Source organism: Megalobrama amblycephala, linkage group LG22, assembly GCF_018812025.1.
Source record: "Megalobrama amblycephala isolate DHTTF-2021 linkage group LG22, ASM1881202v1, whole genome shotgun sequence".
Taxonomy (NCBI): Eukaryota; Metazoa; Chordata; class Actinopteri; order Cypriniformes; family Xenocyprididae; genus Megalobrama; species Megalobrama amblycephala.
Genome location: NC_063065.1, coordinates 20,943,572 through 20,968,560, shown reverse-complemented (window position 1 = coordinate 20,968,560; position 24,989 = coordinate 20,943,572). Strand labels below are relative to the sequence as shown.

Genomic DNA, 24,989 nt, shown 5'->3' with positions numbered 1-24,989 from the left:
TTTGTAAATTCCCTACCATAAATATATCAAAATGTATTTTTGTGAGTGGATAGGCATTGCTAAGGGCTTTTTTTTTTTTTTTTTTTTTTTTTGCACCCTCAGATTTTCAAATAATTACGGAAGAGGATTAGGGCCAAGCAATAATAAAAAAATAAAACCTTCTCGAGATTAAAGTTGTTAAATTTTGAGAAAAAACTCGTTAAATTTTGAGAAAAAAGTCGAGATAAAATGTTGAGAATAAACTCGTTAAATTACGAGAAAAAACTCGTTAAATTTCGAGAAAAAATGTTGAGAATAAAGTCATTAAATTATGAGAATAAAGTCATTAAATTACGAGAAAAAAGTTTTTCTTATAATTTAATGAGTTTATTCTCAACATTTTATCTCGACTTTTTTCTCGAAATTTAACGACATTTTTCTCATAATTTAACGAATTTGTTCTCGTAAATTAATGACTTTTTTCTCATAATTTAAAGACTTTATTCTCAACATTTTATCTCGACTTTTTTTCCCGAAATTTAATGACATTTTTCTCATAATTTAACGAATTTGTTCTCGTAATTTAACGATTTTTTTTCTCGTAATTTAACGAGTTTATTCTCAACATTTTATCTCGACTTTTTTCTCGAAATTTAACAAGTTTTTTTTCGTAATTTAACGAGTTTATTCTCAACATTTTATCTCGACTTTTTTCTCGAAATTTAACGAGTTTTTTCTCGAAATTTAACAACTTTAATCTCGAGATGGTTTTATTTTTTTATTATTGCTTGGCCCTAATTCTCTTCCGTAAATAATTGTATCTCGGCCGAATATCGTCCTAACATAACAAACCATACATAAATGGAAAGCTTATTCAGATTTTTATTTCTAAAAATTGACCCTTATGACTGGTTTTGTGGTCCAGGGTCACATTTGTCTGAAGTTGGGGTTTAGTTAGATTAGATTTTTTAAAGATTTTATAAAGATGTCTCCTATTCTCACCAGGGTTGTATTTATTTATCTGCATTTAAACATTACTATAGTAGTCTAAAAACAGTAATGTTGTGAAATGTTATTACAAAATATATTTTAAAATGTAATTTATTCCTGTGATAGCAAAGCTGAATTTTCAGCATCATTACTCCAGTCACATGATCCTTCAGAAATCATTCTAATATGCTGATTTGTTGCACAAGAAACATTTATTATTATCAGTGCTGAAAATCTAATATTTAGCTTAATAGCTTAATATTTCTATATTATTTAATATGTAAAATATTTAATATGTTTGTGGAAACGATACATTTTCAGGATTCTTTAATGAATAAAAAGCTTAAAAGAACAGCATTTATTTGAAATAGAAAACAATATAAATGTCATTATAAAAACATACATTTGTAACATTTGATCAACACTTTTGATCTATATTTTGGTAATAATTTCTTTAAAGAAAATATATTGACCCAAAACTTTTAAACTGTAGTGCAGATTTACATAAGAACAAGCTAATTTCATTTACATTTTGCAAATTATAATACAGTATGATCGCATCCATTTAATTTAGATTAAATGAATGCACCAATTATACTTTAAACACTTTTGCGTCTGCATCTGTCAGAAAATGTCATATTTCATTTCAGCAAATGGAGGTACATTAATTGCTCCAAGTGTTCTTAAAGGGGCTAGAAAACACATTACCATAATTGAAAGTCCATACTGTGGTAAAAATAACTGTTCTCGTGTTGAGCTAGACCCACTGGTGCCTTTTGCTGTCTGTTAGTGAGAACTAAATATATTTTCTGCATTCTGAATGACATTCCAGTCCAAAGTGTACGTGCCAGTAGTTAACAGTGTATGATCATAAATAGTTTTCTCAGCCAAAGCATTTTCAAGACTGTGATGGGTCTTAAACAGAGGAAGTGCAACTTTCAGAGTTATTAGCGGTTTTATCCTCTTGCTAAAAGCACACTTTAGCAAATGTTCTAATATCAGAGTATTCATTTGAAATCGATTTCTGGCAACATGATGGTGTTGTAATATCGCAGAGCCCCAACACTGGGCCAAAATTATGTCACTTGGACCACCTGTTCCTGGAAAACGTCATCACCCTTAAGCAGTTCCGGCTGGCTTCCAAAAAGTGAACTTCTGAACTGCTGCCTTTGGCCCTGATTTGTGAGTAAGCAGGCAGCAACAGCCACTCTAAGTTTGTGAGTGTGGTTAGAAGGGGTTACATAAGAGATGGACGGGCTCTGCACATGTCACTCAACATCAGGGTGCAGCAGTAATGGGTATTTGCCCAATTTAAGCGCTAATGAGAACAAATGCTCACAGTTAAAATGTGAAACTAATGTGCGTCCTCCATGTTCCAATTTTATTTTAATGGTCCACTTCAGACATTCTAACTACAAGTAACTTTGCAACTACATGTCAACTAACACTCATTAGAGTATTAGTCTGGGTTAGGGTAAGTAGAATAAATTGACATGTACATGCAAAGTTACTTTTAGTCAGTAGAATTGGTGGACCATCAAAATAAAGTGTTAGCAGATATTAAGCAGACAGTCTGTTAGTTGACATGTAGTTGCAAAGTTACTTATAGTTAGTAGAATGTCTAAAGTGGACCATAAAAATTAAGTGTTACCAATGTTTCTTTATGAAGTGCATGTTCATATCCAGATTCAAAAACAGCCATTTTTAGACACAAGCTTTAGCAGAGTGAATAAAAATCAGTAAATAAAATAACTGAACATATCTGTCTCTGCCAAAAAAAAAAAAAAATCAGTAAAAAAAAAAAAACTTCAAAACTAACAAATTTCTTGTAAAATATTTATAGGAAATTGGAAAAATTTGAAAAATGTGGGGTGTTTGGAAGACATGGTCCCTTTGGTATGGAAAGAACTGCATAAAAATCTAATTTTACATTTCATGGAACAAATACAGCATACTACTATGACATGAAGGGGTGTTATTTAGATAATCATTTAGTTGGCCAATTATTTATTTAATTAATCAATTAATCCGACAAAAAAGCCAAATTTTCTTTTATTTTCTTTTTTATTGATAAAACACACTATTCCACATCCTGCCCAATGCTGTTCTTCAAACAAACGTGTCAACTGAATGCTTTGAAAACATATAGTGAATATATCTATATCTTTGCTATAAAGCAAAAGGACAGTTTAAGTCCCTACATTAAAAATGAAGATTATTATAAATATAATAAAGAAAAACACAAATTCACATTCACCTGTTACTGTCATTTCTTTATCCTGTAAATGTAAGAAACGTCTTACATTTATATTCAATTACAGGCTGTTATCCCTTTACAGTTAGGCCTACCACTGTAATAAAATACTTGAATTACATGTTGACTTTTAAACCTAAATTTAACATCAAGCAACAGACATTTCAGCAAAATGAATTTGTTTTGTGCTGAATATTAATGGTTTCCCTCACTAATGCATCCCATCTGTTTGATGCGCATGCACGCGCCGGCGCTCATTTAGTAAAGTCTCAAGTTTGACGCAGACTATCAGGACAAGCCTTCATGCAAAATGGAAATACTCGCGTGAATTTGTAACTTACAGATAAGGATATGAAAGTGAAAAAATTAAAGTCTTGCGCTGAGGAAATTAAACAGCACACACATCTGTTGAAGCGCCTGACAGGGCAAGTCATGTCAAACATTACGTTAATGCATTAAAGGTGCCCTAGAATCAAAAATTGAATTTACCTCGGCATAGTTAAATAACAAGAGTTCAGTACATGGAAATGACATACAGTGAGTCTCAAACTCCACTGTTTCCTCCTTCTTATGTAAATCTCATTTGTTTAAAAGACCTCTGAAAAACAGGCGAATCTCAAAATAACATTGACTGTTACGTAACAGTTGGGATCATTAATATGTACGCCCCCAATATTTGCATATGCCAGCCCATGTTCAAGGCATTACACAAGGGCAGGCAGTATTAACGTCTGGATCTGTGCACAGCTGAATCATCAGACTAGGTAAGCAAGCAAGGACAATAGTGAAAAATGGCAGATGGAGCAATAATAACTGACATGATCCATGATATCATGATATTTTAGTGATATTTGTAAATTGTCTTTCTAAATGTTTTGTTAACATGTTGCTAATGTACTGTTAAATGTGATTAAAGTTACCATCGTTTCTTAGTGTATTCACGGAGATAAGAGAGCCGTCGCTATTTTCATGACGAACATCTTGTAAAGATCCATTTGAGGTTTTATATTAGCTGTGTGAACTTTGTAAATGCACTGTATTATAGTCGAGAGCTCGGGGGGCAGGGAGCACGTGATTTAAAGGGGCCGCACGCTGAATCGGTGCATAGCTAATGATGCTTCAAAATAGGAAGTTAAAAAAATTAATAAAAAAAAATCTATGGGGTATTTTGAGCTGAAACTTACAGATACATTCAGGGGACACCTTAGACTTATATTACATCTTGTAAAAACAGGTTCTAGGGCACCTTTAAGGAATTAAAATAAAGAATAAAAAAAAAATAATTCACATGTTTTGGGCAGCTTGTATCACTTACCTTTCCCGCAGCTGCTCAACCTGTTTCCTCCACTATTTTTAGATACATTTTGTCTATAGAAATGTGTTATTCAGTGCTGTACTTTGACGCGAATGGTGGAAGTTTACCGTGCACGGTAGGCAGACGCGACTAATCGATTTTAATGATTAGTTGTTCAGCCCTTGTGTAAATAATGAAAATTTCATTTTTTTAAATGAACCTTTCCTTCAAACAACCATAAAGATGTAGTCTTAGACATGAGTTTCAGTCAGAATCTGGTCAGATTGTTCTACATCTACAATAATAGCTTATGTTAGTCTTAGGTCTCATTCTAAACTACCTCTAAAATAACCACATTAATATCATGTACAGTATTAATTAGAGTATAGGCTACTTTTTGATGGTTATGGGAACAAATGCCATACTAAACATGCTGTATATAATATCTCCATGTGCACACACACAATTTTATAAAATGAAAGTTGAAATGAAACTAGTGCAATACTTCAAATCCACAGCTGCAAGTGGTAACAGTAAAGTAACACGCACTAATTCACCCTCTGCCTGGTGCTGACTTCAATATCTACCCACATTTTGTTTGTCCACAGTTTGCCGAAAATGTTCTCTGCAACTAGATGGAAATGACATTTATTATTTTGGGCAAGCTCCTGTTTTAAAGACTAAATGTAGAGAGAAACACAGTCATTTCCAGCCGAGAGAGTCCTTGGTGAAATCACTTCACACTTTGAGAGAGGTGCTGACAGTAGGGATCAGGGCTGCGTAAGTTATTCCAGAGGTCTCAGCAGGATAGCAAATGATGTGACCTAAACAAGAAGCCGATAAGCCTGTGACATACAGGGAAACAATCCCTGCTCTACCTCCAACAATATATTCATCCACACGAGTTGATTACTTCACGAAAGGCCCAGGGAGGCAGTAGAGGGGGTCATCGGCAGGCCCACACGGAATCTGCAGACTTTTATTGTATTTTTATTAATAATTGTAATGGAAAGTCTTTGGAATTCTGCAGATAGATAAATCAGATTCTGTGTGGCATAAAACCAGTGTTATTTTAGTATTATCTACAAAAGTAAAGGTTCTTTCCATTGTACAAAAGGTTCTTTGGATTTTTAAAATGCTCTTCACACTAAAAAAGGGGGGTTCTTTTAAAAACTGTTCACTGAAAGGTTCTTTGAGGAACCAAAATGGTTCTTCTATGGCATTGCTGCAAAAACCCAAATTTGGAACCTTTTTTTTTTTTACTTCAAAATCACAGAAGTCCAAGTAAACAGCAAGACTGCATGAGCGTACTGCTTTTTTTTTAAAACCCCCACATGACATTATGGGCATGAGATTGGAGGCTAGGGGCACTATATCCACATTGACTTTACACACCTATTTAAAAACAGCAGCCCTTCACACCAAGTTTAACAGGAAGAGGCTGTAAAACGAAATGGGCAAGACCTACAGTATTTCATAATTAATAGTTAGCGGCGGGGGAAAGAGGTCTGCAGTGACGTAAAAAGGTCAATAATAAAATGTTGAAAAAATAGTCATCAATCTCTCTTTTTTTACGTAATTCAAGATAATTACGGACTGGATAAAATCAGTAGTGGCCAGGAGCGAGTCACGGTAGCAGTGATTACTTTGACCGTACACGTCTCCCTGCTAGCAAATAGTTTCGTCAGTTCCTACGGTGGTCTCCTGCTCAGTAGGAGGCCACACCTGCAAACCGTACAGTAAATTACTCTGCAGGCCCACTTGCCCTTGTCTGCTACACTGTGCTAACTCTATTGTCAAAAGCTTAATCACCACCACAAGATTTATATCCTAGGGTTAACTCGTGGGAATGACTCAATAAAGCTGTGAGTTATTTGTTCTTTTTATAGTCAATTACAGCTCTACGTTTAGAAGGAGCAAAAGAACTTGCAGCAATACACCAACGCCAGGTTACCACATTGCAAATGGCACTATATTTAATCTAATTCATTATTTATTAGATTTATCAAATAGAAATTAGACATTGGGGGTGTAAAACAACTTTATGGCAAAATAGAGAGCAGAGAAAAGATTGACACTTACCTATTAAGGGATATAATACAGCTTCAGCTCGGTTGGGGTTGGAAGTCCTTATGAACCTGTATGTGAAACACAGTAAGGGAGCAGTTGAGTCATTTTCATGTGTCTGTCATATTCAAGTCTTAACTCTTTCCCCATCATTGACAAGATTTTCTGTCATTTATGACACAACGCTTCCTCGCCATTGTCAAGTTTTTCCAAGATGTCTTCACTGCAGCCTGTATCGCGATGACGAACTGGATTAAAGGGTTAGTTCATGCAAAAATGAAAATTATCCCATAATTTCCTAGGTGTATATGACTTTTTTGTTTCAGTCAAACACAATTGAAGTTATATTAAAAAAAATATTCTGGCTCTTCCAAGCTTTATAATGGGAGTGAATAGTACTCTCATAAACGCATGGATGGACATTACCTGAAGCTAGTGATTATAGACTATAAAGTTATAAGTAAGGATATTTTTCTTACAAAAATGCATCACTTCACTTCAGAAGGCCTCCTGGAGCTGTATGGATTACTTTTATTATGGATGGACGTGCTTTCTTTTTCGTTTCTATTCACTCCTATTATAAATCTTGGAAGAGACAGAATATTTTTTAAATATAATTCCAGTTGTGTTTGACTGAAACAAGAAAGTCATATATACCTAGGCTGGCTTTGAGGGTAAGTAATGTGGGACACATGATTTTTCCCCAAACCAGATTAAAGGGTTAGTTCACCCAAAAATGAAAATAATGTGATTTATTACTCACCCTCATGTTGTTCTACACCTGTAAGACCTTTGTTCATCTTCAGAACACAAATAAATATATTTTGATGAAATCCGATGGCTCAGTGAGACCTGCATAGCCAGCAATGCCACTGAACTTCTCAAGATCCAGAAAGGTACTCAAAACATATTTAAAGGTGCCCTAGAACTTTTTTTTTAAAAGTCTAAGGTGTCCCCTGAATGTGTCTGTGAAGTTTCAGCTCAAAATATCCCATCGATTTTTTTTTTATTCATTTTTTTAACTGCCTATTTTGGGGCATAATTAGAAATGAGCCGATTCAGGGTGTGTGGCCCTTTAAATCTCGTGCTCCACACCCCAAGAGCTCGCGCTTGCCTTAAACAACATAAAAAAAAGTTCACACAGCTAATATAACCCTCAAAATGGATCTTTACAAAGTGTTCGTCATGCAGCATGTCGCGTAAGTACAGTGTTTATTCTGATGTTTACATTTGATTCTGAATGAGTTTGAGGCTATGCTCCGTGGCTAACGGCTAATGCTACACTGTTGGAGAGATTTATAAAGAATGAAGTTGTGTTTATGAATTAAACAGATTGCAAGTGTTTAAAAATGAAAATAGCGACGGCCCTAAGAAACGATGGTAACTTAACCACATTTAACAGTACATTAGCAACATGCTAACGAAACATTTTACAAATAAGACAATTTACAAATATCACTAAAAATATCATGATATCATGAATCATGTCAGTTATTATTGCTCCATCTGCCATTTTTTGCTATTGTCCTTGCTTGCTTACCTAGTCTCTTGATTCAGCTCTGCACAGATACAGACGTTCTGCCCTTGTTGTCTAATGCCTTTCATAATGTTGGGAACATGGGCTGGCATATGCAAAGACTGTTATGTAACAGTCGGTGTTATGTTGAGATTCGCCTGTTCTTCTGAGGTCTTTTAAACAAATGGAAACAATGGAGTTTGAGACTCACTGTATGTCATTTCCATGTACTGAACTCTTGTTATTTAACTATGCTGAGGTAAATTCAATTTTTGAATCTAGGGCACCTTTAATACAGTTCAGTTCGAGTACAGTGGTTCTACCTTAATACTATAAACGAAGAAAATACTTTTTTTTTTTGCGCCCAAAAAAACAAAATAACGACTTTTCATAAATATCTACTGATGGCCGATTTCAAAACACTGCTTTGAAATCACTGAAACACTTCAAATCACTGATTCGAAACAAAAGATTCGAAGCAGTGTTTTGAAATCGGCCATCACCAGATATCGCTGAAAAGTCGTTATTTAGTTTTTTGGCGCACAAAAAGTTTTCTCATTTTCACATTGCTGTCTATAGAGGCGAATTTCATCAAAAATATCTTAATTTGTGTTCCGAAGATGAACAAAGGTCTTACGGGTGTAGAACGACATGGGGGTGAGTAATAAATGACATTATTTTCATTTTTGTGTGAACTAACCCTTTAAGGTAGGTTAGAGTGTAGGGTAGGTTAGTATTTGTAGTGTTGTGTAGGCAATCAGCACTGTGAATGACATCAGTAATGAAATCTTCTGAATCGGCTGCAGGGTGGAGTTTGCACTAAATTTGGAAGAAAAAACATCTCGCATCCACTACATATTGGACTTAATCCAGTACGTCATCACGCTGCAGTGAGGACAGTCTCAGTTTTTACGGCAATCCATGTTTTCACTATTATATGGTAGGGAAAGAGGTCTGCAGTGACGTAAAAAGGTCAACAATAAAATGTTGAAAAAATAGTCTTTTTTTTTTTTTTCTGTTATGCAAGTTCTGTTATGCATTTGAAATAATACAGAATCTCCGGATCCAAAAGCAAGCGAAGAAGCAGCAGAAACAAGCAACAGAAAATTTCTTACGCACATATAGTTAACACGATCAGCAAACATTCAACAGCACATGAATCAAAATTCCCTATAATGTTACTGAATGAAGTGTTGACCCAGGAAGAAGAATAGGACTGTGCTTTGGGGGTGTTGATGGACTCGATCTACTCCATCTATGTTTTGATCATCAATCTGAATCCAATCCAGATTAAGTATTTGACAAAAACAATTTTCTCAATAAAAAAGCAAAATGTTGCTTTTTTATTGAAACTTACCAACATTTAAGTGCTAATAAAAAGAATGCATTACGCTACAATACAATAAGCTAAAAAAAAAAAAAAAAACGCTGGTGGGGAAAGAGTTAATATAGTAGATAAAATGGACCCACTTTATATTAAGTGGCCTTAACTACTATGTACTTACATTTAAATTAATCATTTGATTCAATGCACTTATTGTGTACATACATGTTTTTACATTGTACTTATATTTTAAAAACACCTGCATGTAATTACATCTGTAATTAATTTCTGTAATTACATTTCTAATTACACTGTTGACCCATCCCTTAACCCTTACCCCTACCCTTAAACCAACCCATACCACCAAATCTTTCCCTAACCTTACCCGTATTCCACCTCAATAGCTGAAAATGTGTTTTGCAATTCAATATGAACCCAATAAGTACACTGTACTTATATTTTGATGTAAGTACATAGTAGTTAAGGCCACTTAATATAAAGTGGGACCGATAAAATAATAAACTCAGTTTTTAAAGATCATTTTACTTAGTTAACTTTTATCAGAATATCACAATTGAGCATGAATTCAGATAATTTCATTACATTGGTCAACGGATGTTGACATTTTTCCATGTCCAACTTCTAACATCAAAAATTTGGCAATTCATAAAGAAATATTCCAGGTTTGATTAATTGATAATAAATGTAGTTTTTGAACTTTCCATCCTGTTAGACTTTTGTAATATCCCTTGCCAGATACACTTTTCTGCCTTTTTTGAAACTGGATAGATAGAATGACAATCATAGAAACATGTTAAACATCAACACTGGATGACAGTAATACATAAGGAGCAATAAGTATTAGCAATGTATTTGATGAATCGTGTGAAGAATAACATTTGGTTAAAACATATTTTTAAAATGTTAAAGTTCAAAACATCCTGGAATGAGCTAGTTGCAGATGGCAATTTGGTCATGATGAGTTAACTGAGTTAATTTTAGAGAGTTAATCCATTGTAGATTAAAACAAGCGACTTAATATTGTATAATCAGTTTGTAAAAGCCCCAGGTTTCAGAGTAGAAATAAAGCTGAAACCTCAGCCAGAGCGTTCATAACCTGTAAGCATCCATCTTAATCATTCACTGCATTAATGGCCAAAAGTGTTTGCAACACTCAGTTCATAAAGAGAGTAGAACGCTTAGCTAATTCATCGATGCACTCAAGAATCAGGATCTGTGTAAGAGAGAGAGACAGAGAACAGCGATCTGGCCGAAGGGATGTGGTCTGTGTGGAGATGTCAGAAGCATAATGGCCAGCTGAGTCATAGGTTATAAAAAGCTGTCATTAGGGATTTCAACCCACTGCAACTCATGACAGTGGAGTAGTGAATTATTTATTAAGGTGGAAACTTAAGTGCCCCTAACTCAAGGCTGCCTGTTTTTTTGTGTGTTTTTTCCTTCAGGCTTGTTTAAACCACTTTGCCAATAATTGTCATGTATGCACGTCTTAATAGGGATGATTTATTAGCATGACATTCATTGTTATTTCATTGCTGCCAACTAATTTTGTTACATAAAATAATAAATGAATACATTTAGAAAATATGCTTTTACGTTGCTGAAGGTGATTAACATTGAGAGATGTGCGTAAATATGTCCAAATATAAAGTTAAATGAACAATTTATTTCAATTGGAAATTCATTCTTTTTATTACATTAAATTACATTTTTCCATTTATGTTCTTGGCAGATACTTTCTTACCAAAACAACACAAAAGATTCTGAGTACTTTGAATATTAGAATAAAAGTAATTTCAAGACTAATAATAATATATTATTTAATCACTGCATAATGATTTATAAATAAATAAATAAATAAATAAATACATTTTAGAATTTAAAAGATGATTACAATTACAGCTGATTATCAGAAGATGCCATTCTTGATCATTCCTGCCCAATTCTATCCCAAGCCTGAAAACCCAGTAATCGTTTTCCAATTGTACAGTGCATAGCATAAATGAGTGCACCCCCTCTGAAACTTCCAAATGTCAGCAATTACTCATTTACTTAGAAGACATGTTAGGGTTCTTTAGAGATATAATGTTCCAGCAAGTCTGCTTAATCAATTACCAAAGAAGCATGTCAAAATTATTCAGGAAAATACGATTTGGTTATCAAGGTGATTAAATTTTGTGTAGCAAAAATGAGTACACCTCCTAAAAGTTACTAAATAAAACAAAATAAAAATTTTCTGGTGTAAGTTTGAGGCAATGTTTGATCAACAGGTAAGTATGTTGAACCAAAACATTTAAAGAGAAGTAATTTCTTGACAATTAAAAGTGTTATATAGCCCACTGAATCATTCTCAGACTTAATGCTGACAACAATGGAAGCACTTGAGAGAGAACTATCAGGAGACTTATTTCTTAGCACAAAAGAGGACAGTGCTACAAGAGGATTACCAAATCATTGTTTTAAGTGTGAAAATATAGCAAAAGTAACACAGAAATTCAAAAACAATGGACTTGTGATAAGGCCCCTGAAATAATCAGGCCTTCATTTTAAGCTTTCATTTAGTGATGAGGGATTTTTTTTTGCTAGACAAAGAGCAGGAGAAATACCAAGCGAGTGTCTCAGAGCCAGTAAAAGCTATGAAAAGAGTGACTGTTTATCTCACAGAGTAAGATGCAGCCTGCAGAAATGACATGCATGGTTGTTGTTCTCACTGGAACTACCTACTGTAGCCAAAGCACAATAAAGTCAGTTAGCCATTTCCAAAGCCCATATTTACAAAATATATATTTTGGGAATCAATACTCTGGTCTCATGAGACCAAATCAATCATTTTGAATCTAACAGCATCCAAAATGTTATGGTGTTGCTAGAGGAGGAGTACAGTGAGAAGTGCTTGGTTCCCACAGTAAAGTTCAGTGGTAGTAAAGCTCTTATATAGGGATGTATGAGTGCTGAAGGTGTGAGGGAGTTGTGCTTTATCAATGCTGTCATGGATTCCCACACCACTGTGTAATTTAATACACAAACTTGAAACAGAAGATGTTACCTTTTCCTCATTCACCGCATTGTTGGGCATTTTTTTTAACATGACAATGAGGATATGAATTCTCCCAAGGTGAAAAATCTTCTGTGGACATGTATTGCACTCAATCTTAACACTCTTGAGCGCCTGTGGGGGATTCTGTAGAGACGAGTTGAACAACACTCCCCATTAAAGATCAGGGCATATAAGGAGCTCATCACCCAGGAGTTAAACAGGACAGATGTGACAGTTTATCATGAACTTGTACACTCCGTGCCAAGAAGGGTCAGAGCAGTATATTCAAAATTATGGAGGGCATACTAAGTGCTATATATTATACATTTGTTGAATTAAATCTAGGGTGTACTCATTTCTGCAATCCTTCATTTAAACAAAATTGGCTAATTTACTTATTTTATGACTATTAATGACATATATTTCTCAGTTTTTATTATGTATATGTTTAATACATTTTAGTTTTTGCCATCTTTCCATGAATTGTATTAGTGATCATAAAGAAAATACATCTTTTGTATTTGTTCAGAGGGGGTGTACTCATTTATGCTGTGCACTGTACATGTGCGTGACTATTTTCTGTACTGGGGCAAATGGAAAATTTCCACACAAATTCTACCTAGAACATTATATCCCCACACATAAAATATTTTTTGTTGATGAAACCCACAAAATATCCCAACTCTTCACTCCAAATCAATTTCACATTGCTCTCATTGCCTTTTGATTGCCAACTCCACACATATCATTCAAGGCATTTGCTCTTTGTTTTGTCCGTGGTGTATGAAAATGGTTAAAAATCCCATGGGTCAGTGAAAATGATCTGTTCATTCCAGTTGCCTGTTTTAAGTCAGTCAAAACATTCCAGACTTCAAAAGGGGGCTTTGCCTTCTTAGGCCATTTCTGTGTCCCCTTCTCAATGGCCCAGGAGGGCTTGGTTATTTGGATAAATTAATTTCTGGAGTCTGCCTGCTATTGCAAAAGCACCACATGTCTGACAGCAAATTAGTCTCACTGAAACAACAGAGACTTTAAGACTGAAAGAAAACACCACAGAAGGACGGTGGCACGGACAATACAGCGACTTGAGATATAACACAATATTGAAATGTACATTTGACATGGGGACGTGTTTTTTCCCTTACTGAACATTATAATAGTGGTTTGAAGCAATTACAGCTGATCACATGGGTGTTAAGCTAAAACCGGGACATGTAATGGATACCGAGTTTCTCTTGCTTTGTGCAAATGCTCTGACCTCACCTCAAAAAATGCAGAAAAAACATCATTCAAAAAACATCCAATTGCAATAAACATCTCACACACTCAAAAGCTCATTCACACCAAAGACGATAACTAAAATGATTAGATACAGTTAAAGGTGCAATAGGTGATTCTCTACAGAAACATTTTTAGTTATACTGGTTGAAAGTCTCCTCATATCCTGATAGCAATCGCTATGTCAAATGGTCTAAATGTATTTTTATAAATATATATCATCTGTGGAAGGCGTAGGACAATAAAATGTTCATCCAATTATTATATTCGGTCCAAATGAAAAAATAGAATGCCCTGCCAGCCTGTCAGTGTCAGCGTATGTTTTAACAGTGTTCACGCAGACATCATAAGTCATCAGAGCGTTTCATGATATGCAGTTTGATTACAGACACACCAAAGACTAAAGAATAACACAAGATGCATCACTCGTATTATTTTGAATGGGAGAAAGTGCAACGCGCAGTATTGCGGGATAAGTCCCGCCTTCTAAATAAGAGCCAATCGCCGATTGGTAAAGTCATTGCATCACTGCAGCGGCTGTTAGAAGCTCCGGTTCCTATAGAAACAGTCAGACTCGTGCCTCTGAAATGAGACACAAGAGACGCATTTTTTGTCATGATTTGAGCATTGAGACACAACGTTTATGAGACAGTTGTTGTCAGATTCATTAGTGTTTTCAAATATCGAAAGCTTGGCGATCAACTTTGGAGAATTTGATGTTTCCCCATTCAAAGAGATTGAAGCTGCACTTGCATGCCTGAGAGGCGTTTCAAAGATGGCCACCGCAAACAAACAGCAGCCACCTTTTACAGTTCCTACTGAATCAAAACAATGAAAAACTTGCACTATGAATCCTGTTTTCAAAAGTTAACATTTTCACACTCCACAAACACCATTGTCATGTAAATGATGGCAAAAACGAATAAAAAGTTGTATGTTTTTAGTTTTAGGTGTCATGTAAATGGCCTCTAAAAGTGTAGTTCACAACATAACTGTGGGTATCATGTCAGTGCAACAAACCGCTCACTATTAATGTGCTCATAGTGATATTCAAAAGTCTGAATCATATCAGTTCTTGACGACAGAAGTTGATGAAAATGTCTTCACAACATTGATTCAGACGCAAAGCCGCAGACTTAGAGCGGTGCGGAGCAGAGGTCTTTAAGAGCGGAGGCCTAGACCTCAGCCAACACATGAAGACAATTCAAGATAAATGGAGCATGCTATTTTCACAGTACATGAAAGGCTGCCCAAGGACACTGCTCTGAAAGAAAGAACACAGCTAGCCAGTAAAAGCGGAAAAAGAAGAAACTTCAAAGTAGTACCAAAACACATTTTGATTTAGGATAATTCATTTGATGAAATGCTTTGTGGGTCTTGGAATTGATGCCGTTACCACTCCAAATGCTTAAAGTGTATCGCTCCGCAACACGAAACTACACACCGTTTGAAAATAACACCATATATTAGCCTTAATGATAATGTAACGTAATGGTCCATAATGCAGATAAAGGGCTGAAAACGTAAATTACAGCTGGAAGTGGGCGAAATCTAAATTTAAAACTGGCATGCATTAGTAGATGACACAAAGAATTGAAACGGCTGTGTCGCTATGAACTGAGCTCTTATGGAGATTATTCTAGTGTGTGACGGTGTCTTACACAACAGGAAACAGAAATGAGTGGTAGCTAAAATAGTTGCATTTTGAGTATATGAACCTTACATGATTAAGCATCGATTAACAATGTTTTATTCATTTCTATTAGTGGAAAGCAGGCAAGTTGTGCCAATTTTTATCTAAGTATAGTCAAGGAAAAATGAGACAGAGAGAACTAAAACAAATATGCCTAATTATGTTTTGGATGTCTGACATCTACTTAAATAAATAGAACATAGAGTCATAGAAATATGACTTCTCAAAATTAATTAACATGAATAAATAACTAAATAAAATGTGCTCCAAATTAAGCATATTTTCTGAAAGGTATACATAAACCATTTAGAAAAAGTCACCTAGTTTAAAAAAAAAAAACGTTTTATCATTTTTAGAAAAAAATTTAAGAAATTCCACATTCCATCTATTAAGGTTAAAGGGAAACATGAAATCCTTCAATATATAATTTAGTGGTGAATATATATATAATATTATTTTTAAAGGTAGATTTCTCTATTTAGTCACACTCTCTGACAAAAATACACTTAGTTCCCAGTTTTTTTCCCCTAATTGTTCCAACAATACCAATGTAATAATATTTCCTGCATTTCCTGATGCATACCTCAATAGATTTGAGTCGCTGGCACATCTTACCCCAAAACATCTGACACAATTTACCCCACCCACAGATGCCATTTTATGTAATATTTGACCTTTATACATGATGCCAAAAATGGTTTTATACACTGGCAATTCATCAGCATGCATAATGCATATTTTTCAAAAATTGGATACATTTACTTTTTGCATTAAAAATGCTTATCACAGGCAGCTATACTCTCTAAAATTGCTACATACTATTTAATTTTTGGTTACAGTTTATTTTGATGGTCCCCTTTAGACATTCTGTTGACTATAAGTAATGTTTCCTACATGTCAACTAACTCAACTAAAGTATTAGCTGAGTATTAGTAGACTGTTAGGTATAAGGTTTGGGTTAGTAGAACAGGGGTTAAGGTTAGTAGAATAAGTTGTCATGAAGTGATAGTAAAATGTCTGTTGAGGACCATAAAAATAAAGTGTTAGCCGATATTAAGCAGACAGTCTAGTAATACTCTAATGAGAGTTAGTTAACATTTAGGTGCAAAGTTACTTAATAGTCAACAGAACTTCTAAAGCAGACCATCAAAATAAAGTTACCTCTTTTTTCTCTCTCTCTCTCTCTTTTACCAATGGCATGAGTGATGTCTATGAATTTAGTTTTGCCTGACGTTTGTATTACCAGACAAACCAAAACAGTAAAATGACAAATTTACTGAGCTTTATTGAGTAGAAAACCAGGCCTTTCAGTTTAGATATAAATTACTGCACATAATATTCATTTCTACTGCAGCTCAACCTTGAACTCAATGTAATGACACCACTCGGGTAATGAGACCACAGAACCTTGATGACGCTACACGTCTAACCAGAGGGAGGGCTAGTGTGTCAACCACACACGTTACTGTGAGACCAAACCCAATGACCACTGTCACAGTGGGCTAAAACATGTTCAGTTAAACTGATACCACACTCAATACAACCTTCATATGCCATGTTAGTCTAAAGAACAGTTATAATTGCTGATTAGCCTACTGTAGGAGAATTAAAATGTAATGATAGCAAATTAAGAGTTTACAAATTTACCTACATTAAATGCACACTTACATTGCGCAATGTCAATTAAAAATGAATTTTTAAAATAGAAAATGTGCATTTATTCCACAAGGCTAAATGGAAGAAAACTCACCCAAATATTCACAAACACTATTCACAAATTAAAACAGATAAATAATAATAATAATAATAATAATAAATAAATAGCACAATCTGTTGTTAGTAGTGAATTTTAATATTAGAAGAAAAATGTTTTTATGCAGACAAAAATGCATTTTCTTTTTCACATCAGCTATTGGCAGATGTGATGGTGCCTGTTAAAAGAGTTATTCTTTGCTCAGGTAATAGAGTAAATTTATAATTTTACTCTATTTGGACTGCTGGGAAAGGTCATATCATTTGGCTACAAATGTCATTTAATGATAATGATAATTATTAACTATAAAATTATAATAATTAATCTTCACCAAAGTATATTAATGTACAGATAAACTGTTTAATGCAAGGTAAATATGACGCTTTTTCGAGCTGGATTTGCCATTTAAAAAAAAAAAAAAAGATAAAACTAAGTGAAATAAACAATATATGCCCTACCATGTTAGTTCAAAAAAGCATGGCAGCTGAAAAAGATGAGGGGTATTTGAAAAACACAGTATTGATTACCCTTCAAGGAATAGTGAATTACCAGGCGGTAATACACAGAAAATGTGTCTCACAAATTCATAATCTTCATTAGTCCTCATTTATGCTTTAAAAAAGTGGTCCCCAATAAGCTAAATGCAATTAGTTTAAGTATCCAAGTTACAATGTCTGTTTCTTAAGGATTAATTTACATAAGGGAGCAGAATGATTGTATCTTTATGCATTTGTACTATCAGTCTAATTAACATTTTATTTGACTAATAGTAATATAGACACATTGGTATGTCTCATTTTAAATGAATTAAGTGCACCAATTTCAGCTTATTTGCATCTGTGAAGTTTTGGAAAGAAAGAGATATTCCGCCATTCCTGTTCCCCACACACCGGTAACAAAAGGCATTTAGGCCGTAAGTAAATCAAATCATTGCAAAAACAGCTACTAACAAACACTGCTTACCTTCAGGTCATAGCATAGCAGCACAAACTGCAAGGTTACCCTCCACCCGTCCGAGACTATATTTACTTGTATTTAATACTGAATGTAATATGCCCTCTAGAGGAAGTTCCTTCCAAACACTTTGCACCCTTTGTAGCAACTCTGACTGCTTCTAAACTGTGTACTTCTACGTTTTTGTCATTTATCCAAATTAAATATTTAACCAGTGGAAAATATAATATAATGAGTCCCAATCCGAATTCCATCCACACGAATCCATCATTGTTTTGTGTTTCTGTCAACGCTCAAACCAGAAAAATTGTTTATTTTCAGAGGTGAACATTACGACTTGAATTGACCTCATCGGTTACGGCCGAGCTCTAGAAATCGTGTTGCTCTGATGACCTGGCATTAACCCTGCAGTTCCAGTCATCTTTATTGTGGATGTAAAACTGTTAATCTATCCCACTTGCCAACTAAAAGTTTTCTTCAATTAATCTCATGTCGAGAATCAGTTAAAACAGCATTCTTCATCTGTAAGAGGATCACTTCTTTAGGAGGATATATAGGCCGCGTCAGACGCGAACACGGTACCATCAGAGAGAAAAGCGTCTGCGAGCGAGCCCTGCTTGGCAGGAGCGCATTCTTAATTTCTTCATGCTCCATCTGTTGAAATGATAAAGTGCAGCCATAATGGAACACAACAAGATTAGATTAATTGGGTTTGTCCATTATACTGCAGGCCCTTCCACAGATGATCGCAATTTTCTCGGTTAGGGCCATTATTGTGAGATCTGTTTAGCGGCTGATGCAATTAAAATGGGCTTAATGTAAATTTAACAATACAAATAACACTTTCCTTCCATGTGCGTTGGAGTGGGCGGCCTGCACAAAAGTCCAAAAGCGGAACAGATAAATAGCGCTGCAGCCCATATTTAACTTCAAACAAACCAGCGCTCGATTTGATTAGTCTGAACTCTGTGATCAATAACTGTGTTATTGATGTGATCAGTGGGCATGTTTTCATGTTCTCAGGGATGTTCGGGGATCCGATTGCAGACCGTTCTCGAGTGTTAGATGACTGATCTACTGTGTTTAAATCGCTCGTGGGCCTCAGAGTGTACACTTCTTCTTCCATGTGCTACTAGCGTGTGTTGATATACAGACGTGTCAAAGCCAAAAAGCAGTCGGTAGGGAAAACCGACGGGGAACGAAACGGCGAAGTTGAAGAGAAAAGGATAAGAATTCCCTTTCATGTCTTTTCCCTCGTCCTTGTCGATCTGATAGGGCTCTTATTGGCGGTTTCCTGCAGCTGTATCGGGTCTCTTCTAAGGGAGGTGAGCAGGAGGAAGTAAAACTGACAGAAGGAGGTCCCTGTGTATCACCCAATGCTCTGACCGCTACTTAAACGGGCGACCGGCCGACTGAATGCTTTTGGTCTCAGCATGTCTATAACTTTTGATTTATAGAAAACCGTAAAAATATAACGATGTTATAGCTATTTATTTTATTTTTTTTTTTCAGTGGAATGGGCCGGTATTGGCAATACCTTACTTTGTAACATGCATTTTTCATTTTATAATTTGGGGATCTGAAGCGACATCTGTTTTTTGTGACTTTGTTTGCATTTTCAGCACAAAGTCCCGAGTTATTGTGGCTAAACAGAGCAATTACCATAACCAATCAGACAATACAGCGAGTGTTTTGAATTAGCTTCCTATCATATTTCTGAACATATGAAATAACATGCACCTGGTGAAGAAATGTTTTCTTTCCATTCACAAAAGAGAGGAAATAAACTTCATTAGTAATTAGTATGTCGTTTCAGCACTCCTTGTACTCCATCTCTATCATTTCACTTCATCATACCAAGATGCCCACTAAAGCAACACAAGGATGCAGACTTACATGCCTTGTGGTTTTGCTATCACAAGATGAGATGTAAGATATCGACAAAGGTGGACAAAAGAAAATAATGGTATTTAGTAATAATTAGTATTCATTCTCCATATCTCTTTGTAACTTAAGAACTTAGAATATAATATACAAAAAGAACCAAAATAAATAAAAACAGCAGACCTAAATAGAGAGAGAGAGAGAGAATTCTTTTATGTAATCCATATCCTTACCGGTAACACTCATTTCAACACATTTAGAAGTTGCACAATTGCTGAGCACGTAATTCCTATGAAAGGAATTCGCTAAAAAAAAGGTAACACAGAACCTTAGGACGGTTGAGGTTCACTGAGAAATGTTAATAAGCTGCTTTGCCTATCCAAATACTCTGTTAGTTTGGGTTTTGAGATGTGGTGTAAGGGTTGAGAGCCAAAGTAAATACATTCACAGGTAGGGGAAAAACGGAAGAAACCATACTTCGATTCAGACCTCATCAAGGACCATACTGAAAAATAATGAGCAGCAAACTCTGACCAGCTATTAATGATGCATATACTAGCAAAATAATCACATTTGTATTAATTATATAAATGAGAATGTGAATTATATATATATATATATATATATATATATATATATATATATATATATATATATATATATATATATATATATAATACAGTTGTTCATTGTTTGTTCATGTTAGTTCACAGTGCATTAACTAATGTTAACAAGATTTTAATAATGTATTAGTAAATGTTCAAATTAACATTAACAAAGATGAATAAATATATATATATATAATGTTTCTTGAGCAGCAAATCAGCATATTATAATGATTTCTGAAGGATCATGTGACACTGAAGACTTCAGCTTTGCTATCACAGGAATAAAAGACATTTTTTAAATGTATTCAAACAGAAAATTGTAATAATATTTCACTATATTACATACTGCATTTTTGATTAAAATAAATGCAGCCTTGGTGAGTATAAGAGACATCTTTGAAAAACATTAAAAAATTGTAAAGTTTCCATAGGTTTGACAGGTACTGTATATATACATATGTACCTCATTGTATGCATATGCAAAGAAAGCCCTATACCTAAATACAATCAAAAAGACAACGAAAATCGTGAGAACTTACCTGAGAGATGTTGTCCACTAAAGAAAGTTTTTGGTAGTGAACTGTGTTTGACCCTCACCATCACCTTTGTTGCTGTTTACCACAATAAAGTGATGAAAAAGTCAGCCAGGCGTTGACTGCCAATGTTCATAGGCCCAACCCTTAGCAAACAGTCTCGTTTTGTCATCATGCCAATTCCTGATCATGTGGGATGATGACCCAACTAAATATTGATACAACTAAATGATATTTGTTCCTTGTCTGCTATGATTTCAAACAATGATTATAACTTTTTTTTTTACCATGAAAACATCACCCAACAGGATCTTTACATCGACAACATAAGCAACTAGAAACTTAATATTCTGAAATAAATCAACTAATATACAAATTTTGTAATATTAGAAGGAATTAAACAATAGATGGCCAATGTGCACGTGTAAATCATGTTTAACTTCTCAACGAGGTTTGCACAACCTAAATGGCTCTACCACCCAGCCTCAATCTCTCATTTCACTCTGCCAAGCCATTTGCATTATGTGTGTACAACACAGGAAAAAAAAAAAAAAAAATGTAAATATGATCCAACTAGAATCACAAAACCTACAGGTGAATTGCTGCCAATGTGTTACCAAACAAGTCATGTTCACCTCCCTTAGTCCCAAAAAAATATCTCTTGCCTTTTTCACAAAATAAATAAATATCCAAGCATGTATCATCATGTTTAGTCTTTAGACTGGTTCTGGTTCCAGCTAATTTTATGGTGGGCTGTTCTTAGACTACTGACTCATGGGACAGACACAGTACTCAGCTTGATGGAGATAAAATGAACCTGGTCATAAAACCCAACGCCAGCACACGCTGTGGAACAAACTTGATTGTGACGCTTCTGGATGCATGAGGAGGATTTCAAAAAAACCCTTTCATGTGTCACAAGCATTTTTCAAAGCAGGATAAGCTAATGTAAAGGTACAAATATGCCTTCCAGCCATAGGTCAGTAGGTGTGGCTCATATAGTGAGGGATCATGGGAAATATACTGTATTGAGCCATGCGTGCCTCTTGAAATTTGCATTGGCTTCACCTTCCAAAGGCCCAGGCCAAAACCTCCCTCAGCATTTGGACTGCCGACTTGGTGAAATAAAAGTTTTGTTTTTTTTTTTTTTTGGGGGGGGGACGAGAAATGAAGATGTAGTGGAGAGAAACAGTAGTCCGCAGCCACTGCCTTACTCAATCCATATGTGGGTTTAAACACAGGAAATACCCACCGTTCAATGTAATCAAGCTGGAGGCCTATCCATCGAGGAGAGCCTTGTGGAACTAATTGAACACCATTAAGACTGTTGCTTCCAAATATGCAGCGCACGCAAAAATCAGCTTTTATGCAATTAACGAAATCATCGTTATAAGACGCAAAAAACATCAAGGGCTGTATTTCATTGAGATCTAATCATGATTTCAAGAAAAATGAAAAAAATTTAATTTGCGTCCTATCAGTCGTTCCATAAACAAGATTCATACGCCTATCTCCCAAAACGGTAATCAATCCATTGAGACATAAATTGGCAAACCAAAAGTACAAATCATCCTCATTACAGTGAGTGCGTTGTCTATGGAGTTAAATAGATTACAGCACATTTATGACGTAACTGGACGTCTCAGAACTTAACATCAACCTCTATCAGGCGCAAATGAAAAATGCCAAGATTGAAAACTTGATTATTGGTTTGAAATACAAGTGTAGGTCATGATAGAGAGATTTCCAAATTCAATTCAGTTCTGATTCAGAAGCTCTTGATTCTGATTTATTTGGGGTGCATTTAAGAAATAATGTCCATTTTGCTTATATATGAAAGAAATTCTCTTGTTTCAGACTGATTCAAACAGGTAAGCCAAATATTTGAACTATTCACTATAAGAACCAGCTCAAAAGAATTTTTCGTTTCAGGAAATATGGCTACTGGTCACACTGTACATTGTTAATTCACTAAAAGAAATTGGCTCATAAGCGTCTTTCAATTTGTGATTCTGGCTACACTAGTCACACTGTATGTGTTTGATTCATTGAAAAGAATCAGCTCATAAAACTAATTCACTCAGAAATCAGACTACACTGGTTGTGATGTATGCTTTTAATTTACTAAAAAGAATCAGCATTTAAGAGTCATTCTTTTGTGAAACAGATTACACTGGTCGCACTATGTTTCTGATTCACTAAAAAGAATCATCATTTAAAAATCATTCATTTGTGAAACAGATTACGCAGGTCGCACTATGCTTCTGATTCACTAAAAAGAATCAGCTTATAAGAGTAATTTTTCAGGAATCAGACTACACTGGTCTTGCTGTATGTGTTTTGTTTCACTAAAAGGAATCAGTTCATAGGAGTCATTTGTTCAAGAATGAGACAACACTGGTTGAACTATACGCTTTTGATTCACTAAAAAGAAAGAAATTTGTTTGGGAATCAGATTACACTGGTCACACTTCTGATTCACTAAAAATAATCTGCTTATCCACTTTATTTGTCAATGCGGAAGTAAAGTGTTTTGTACAGCTAAAATTAACTGGAAGCGGATGACGCCGGAAGCCAGACGTATTAAATTTACAAACGGCTGCACCCACTCTTACCTGAAAAATAAGGTGGATAAGAGTCATTTGTTCAGGAATCAAATTACATTGGTCGTATGTTTTTGATTCACTAATATGAATCAGAGACATACATTGATGAAATTAAACTAGTCAAATTATATGTTATTGATTGTCTACCAAGAATAAACTTTAAGAGTCATTCATTCATTCTGAGAGTCATTTGCTCAGGAACCAGATTACACTGTTCCTGCTATATGTTTTTGATTCACTAAAAGAAATTGGCTCATAAGCGTCTTTCAATTTGTGATTCTGGCTACACTAGTCACACTGTATGTGTTTGATTCATTGAAAAGAATCAGCTCATAAAACTAATTCACTCAGAAATCAGACTACACTGGTTGTGATGTATGCTTTTAATTTACTAAAAAGAATCAGCATTTAAGAGTCATTCTTTTGTGAAACAGATAACACTGGTCGCACTATGTTTCTGATTCACTAAAAATAATCAGCTTATATGAGTAAGTTTTCCAGGAATCAAACTACACTGGTCATGCTCTATGTTTTTGATTCACTAAAAAGAATCATCATTTAAAAATCATTCGTTTGTGAAACAGATTACGCAGGTCGCACTATGCTTCTGATTCACTAAAAAGAATCAGCTTATAAGAGTCATTTTTCAGGAATCAGACTACACTGGTCTTGCTGTATGTTTTTTGTTTCACTAAAAGGAATCAGTTCATAGGAGTCATTTGTTCAAGAATGAGACAACACTGGTTGAACTATACGCTTTTGATTCACTAAAAAGAATCATCGTTTAAGAGTCATTTGTTTGGGAATCAGATTACACTGGTCACACTTCTGATTCACTAAAAATAATCTGCTTATCCACTTTATTTGTCAATGCGGAAGTAAAGTGTTTTGTACAGCTAAAATTAACTGGAAGCGGATGACGCCAGAAGCCAGACGTATTAAATTTACAAACGGCTGCACCCACTCTTACCTGAAAAATAAGGTGGATAAGAGTAATTTGTTCAGGAATCAAATTACATTGGTCGTATGTTTTTGATTCACTAATATGAATCAGAGACATACATTGATGAAATTAAATTAATCAAATTATATGTTATTGATTGTCTACCAAGAATCAACTTTAAGAGTCATTCATTCATTCTGAGAGTCATTTGCTCAGGAACCAGATTACACTGTTCCTGCTATATGTTTTTGATTTACT

At 34.9% G+C, this 24,989-nt stretch overlaps 1 protein-coding gene across 4 annotated transcripts in view; it reads right to left on the bottom strand.

Moving 5' to 3' along the window:
- eya1 (EYA transcriptional coactivator and phosphatase 1) overlaps positions 1 to 24,989 on the bottom strand; it is a 137,201-nt gene that overhangs the window by 70,593 nt on the left and 41,619 nt on the right. For all 4 annotated transcript variants that reach the window (XM_048174188.1, XM_048174192.1, XM_048174189.1 and 1 more), the window contains one exon: positions 6,600 to 6,655. The gene's annotated coding sequence lies outside the window, so the exon portion shown is untranslated. The remainder of the gene's footprint in view (positions 1 to 6,599; positions 6,656 to 24,989) is intronic.